The 4,590-nt window shown below is 41.3% G+C and overlaps 1 protein-coding gene across 5 annotated transcripts in view; it reads left to right on the top strand.

Annotated features, from left to right (window-relative positions):
* Positions 1-448: 448 nt before the first annotated feature.
* Positions 449-4,590, top strand: part of LOC138947490 (uncharacterized) — a 15,655-nt gene continuing 11,513 nt past the window's right edge. For 4 of the 5 annotated variants that reach the window (XM_070318969.1, XM_070318970.1, XM_070318968.1 and 1 more), the window contains exon 1: positions 456-609. The gene's annotated coding sequence lies outside the window, so the exon portion shown is untranslated. Of the gene's footprint in view, positions 610-4,590 lie in introns of all 5 variants that reach the window. The other variant, XM_070318967.1, reaches the window with a different exon arrangement.

Below are 4,590 nucleotides of genomic sequence, written 5' to 3'. Positions count from 1 at the left end.
CAAAGTAAAGTTAGACAGTACAGGGGAACAACAACGCCAACAACAACAACAACAACAACAACAACAACAACAACAACAACAACAACAACAGTAAAGAACTACATGTCAAGAAAACTCAACCCCCGAAAAGGAACGGTCGTCCATTTAAGTAAACGATGACAATAACTTGGCAACACCTGGACGAATGTCATATTTTATATACAAGCTAGGTGTAATTGTAAGATACAAAACAGACACATAGACTCAGACACATACAGACACATGCAGACACACAGACACACACAGACAAACCGTCGGACCGACAGACAGACGATCAAAGGACACATAAACTCACGTACACTAGCTCGCACAAGGACGCATGCACGTACACGGTCGCGAGCACACACATTCAAGCACGAGTAGGGGGGGGGGGGGGGAGGGATGCAGATGCCACGATTAAAACCCACGCAAGTGTGACACATGAGATAAACAACTGATTGTTTATCAGCCATGTTCATTGTATTTAGGTAACCTGTCTAACCACAGCACTTCATTCTACTCCTCTCGGGTTAAAGAAGGTCGTAGATTGTTCTCTGCAGTTCTTCGATTCGTGGACACGTGCAGACGCAAGTATAGTTTATTTACTGCTTGAATGTTTTGTGTTTCTTGATTGTTAAAGGTCCATATGTGACCCTCCACGACGGTATGAGTCGCATGTCACCTTTGCATGATTTTCATATTTTTACATTTTTCTAAAGAGTTTTTTATGCTCTATCCAGTGGGGAAAACCGTTTTAGAAAAGAGCGACAACTGTTTGAGTTATAAGCCTGTGACTAATTTGACCCTTACACTGTTACCAGACACTCCCCGGACTTATATTAAGCCCAGCGCAGAACCGCGCGAGGTGACATGCGACTCATTTCGTGGTGGAGGGTCACATATTTGGTTATAACGAACCGATTCAAGTGTCTCTTGATTGTTAAAGGTCCCTATTTGGTTATAACGAACCGATTCAAGTTCGCTTACTTTCTCAGTTTACATGGTGTTCTCTGTGTGCGAAATTGAAGTTTATTTACAAGTAGGTCCAGCAAACAATAAAACGAAGACAGTTTTAACAAGCTCATGCCATTTCACACTTGTCACTTCAACTCTTGTTAAAAGTCTCGAACTCCTTTATGGAAAACAGTTACAATCTTGTTAAAAGTCTCGAACTCCTTTATGGAAAACAGTTACAATCTTGTTAAAAGTCTCGATCTCTTTTATACAAAAAAAAATTGTCTGGGGGGACTTCCCGGAGAAAAAAATCCCACAGGGTATCTGCACTGTAGTATTTGTTCTTTCACGTGAACACACTTGGTAAGGACGTGTGCAATGGTCCATTGCATCTAAAACAGGAAGGTGGTTCTTCAATCTTTAACAGGTATGAATGAGCAAATAGCGGGTAAGCAGAACTAACTCTTTCGCAGATTTATTTCGTTTTATCTTCTCAACTTTATCATTCTCGTGACCATCATCCTGACTTGATTTACGTAAATAATCATTAAATATTAATCATTTTCTGAAAGTTTGAATGAAGAGTTCGACGATTTTAGGGCGTTCATTCATGAAAATATAAGTCAAGCAAAACTCGGGAAAACCAAAATTTAAAAAAAAGGAAGAAATTACGAAATAAAATGGAAGGATTTCTTAAAACCAAAAACCGAAAACAAGAACACACGAAGAAACAAAATTTACGTTAGCACTTCACTTAAGGATATGCGGGAAGCATCAAGGGAAAAGGACATTTTTCTTGTGAATAGTGTGCATACTTGTACAGTAAAAAACGAAGGGCACTATAATGAACATATATAACTGAATAGGAATTGAATGTATACAGCTCAGTAAGTCAACTCACATTTTTTTTTTTTGATTTTGAGTGCTTTTATATTTGTTTGTTTGTTTACATGTGTTCAGTCATTTCCTTTCTCATTTCATCCATATTAATTTTTTGACAAGATTTGTATCCGGCCGTCTGTCTGTCTGTGTGTCTGCCTGAGGCATATGGGAAATCAAATCGAAATACAATATAGCATATAGTTCCGGCATTTTTATCGATTCAATTTGTTGGCATTTCTTCGGCACATCTTTTGACACATTTTTTGCAAAAGTGTGTGGATTAAAAAAAAACACCACATGGAGGTGTTTAGTGCTTTTATTTGCATAAAGACAACAATCATGGTGTCTCAACTGATTCTGGCTATATATAGTTCGTACTCCGGATGTTTCCGTTCATAAAGCCTAAATTGTGGCACATTTGAAGAAACACGTTGCGGTAAGTTGTGTAAACAGCCTACATAGCAGATTGGTTAGGCTATGTGTACAGTAATTACCTGGGTACTAGTGGACCTCATGATTACACTCGCGCGACAAACATATTGCATGACTTTCCAACTTGGACTTGTTTTTCTCGCTCTGTAATCAAAATCGACCCCTGATAATTATGCACATGAGCACCACAATTATTGCCTGGTTAAATATTTCGCCTGAACAGAAGTTTAAAGGAATCCATGATTTTAGAACTGTACCTGTTTTTTTGAAAACACCCCGATTCAGCTTATACGCCTTGATTCAGCTAGTAGACATGAACCTGTCAGAAGTTAGTACAAAATTAATAGCGATTCAGTTCGTACACCTTCACTTCAGGGGAAACAAGCCCGGCCCCCACTGCAAGTAATATAATTATATGTTTGGTTGTCTGTCTCATCATCATCATCATCATCTCTTTTTCCTCAACAAACCAAGCAGTTAACCCATTCATGCCCATCGTCCCATATACTATGCATAAGTTCCAGACCCTGGTCTGCTGGATGTACCAAGAGGGTCTACTTGTTTTCAATTAGTGAAGTTGAGTTGCAGACCCCCCCCCCCCCCCCCCTCCCGTCCGTTTGAGAGAGGAGGCGACTTTTTTGTGCAATTTCTTGAAAAACGAGCGATAATACATAAAGTCAAAAGCTACCGTTCCTTTATTGTTCACTTTTTTATATATAACACTTATAACAAAACATTAAGATACAGCAATGATCTAAAATTATGTCTCAGATTTTGGAAAAAAAAACAAATGCACGCGAAGAAGTGTATGCATAAAGTACCGTCCCATATATGGGACGCTGGGCACAAGAGGGGTGGTGTTTTCACATGCACTAAAGAAGGCTCTACGCACTTTCTATCTTCCTTGTCTTTGAACGTGCATGATGTTTTAAGCATGTTAGAAGATGAAGGAACCTTTCAAGAAGCAACACATTAGTTTCAGGCGTGAGGTCGTGAGTTCGAATCCCGGTCGCTGCCGCCTGGTGGGTTAAGAGTGGAGATTTTTCCGATCTCCCAGGTCAACTTATGTGCAGACCTGCTAGTGACTTAATTGACCCCCTTCGTGTGTACACGCAAGCACAAGACCAAGTGCGCATGGAAAAGATCCTGTAATCCATGTCAGAGTTCGGTGGGTTATGGAAACACGAAAATACTCAGCATGCCTACTCAACGAAAGCGGAGTGAAGCTGACTATGCTCTCAGAGCATAGTGTGGGGAACCCAAATGGGCAAACGAGCTCACACGTAACCAGAAAATTCTGGAACGCTGAAGAAGAAAAAGAAGTTTCAGGCGTGCTGCAACGTTTTATTTAGACACAAATATTAGGAAGCATCGATATTTCATCATGTCATACTTCGCAGGCATGGGGACAAACACTTCATCCGTGGCAAACCATTGGTCCTGTAGCTAAAATATTTCTGGGCAAACTGATAAGGTCTGCAAAGTCAAGATTGGTCTTGGCCACTCGTCTAGGATATCATACGTTCTTCGGTTTGAACACTTCCAAGGAGTAAAGTGAAGCCAAACAGAATAATCATGTCTTTCAATGGGATTGGGTTAGTTGTTACTGACCTCATTGGTGAGTTGCATGAAGAATGCAAACGGCAAGAACTGTTTTTGTCATCTTACTTTTGCTAACCTTCTTCTGAACTCTGAAACTAGTGGATTTTGTGAAAATTACATGCACAGGTACAATTAATGTCGTCTGACCGCAATGAAACTGTCATCTACGGGGCGTGAATGCGATGCGGAAGACAGCACGGGGCACGTATAACTTTGCTACAGGTTCCAATTTGGGACTCGTGGTTGTGCGATTTTTGTTTGTTTGTTTGTTTGCTTAACACCCAGCCGACCACGAAGGGTCATATCAAGGCGGAGTTGCTTTGACATATAACGTGCGCCACACACAAGACAGAAGTCGCAGCACAGGCTTCATGTCTCACCCAGTCACATTATTATGACACCGGACCAACCAGTCCTAGCACTAACCCCATTATTCCAGACGCCAGGCGGAGCAGCCACTAGATTGCCAATTTTTAAAGTCCCGGCCGGGTTTCGAACCCACGACCTCTCGATCACGGGGCGGACGCCTTACCACTAGGCCAACCTTGCCGGTCGCGGTTGTGTGATGAAATTACAAGAACAGCCTCAACATTTTGTCAAATCACAAACAAATTACATTGGATGGGGTTGAGGAGGTGAGGGTGAGGTGGGGGCGTGTCTACTTGTACAATTATGTGGTAGCATTATTAGGCAGAAGAGCAC

Source organism: Littorina saxatilis, linkage group LG14 (assembly GCF_037325665.1).
Source record: "Littorina saxatilis isolate snail1 linkage group LG14, US_GU_Lsax_2.0, whole genome shotgun sequence".
Classification (NCBI taxonomy): Eukaryota; Metazoa; Mollusca; class Gastropoda; order Littorinimorpha; family Littorinidae; genus Littorina; species Littorina saxatilis.
Note: the sequence above shows the minus strand (reverse complement) of the source record. Positions and strands in the feature narration are given on the sequence as shown.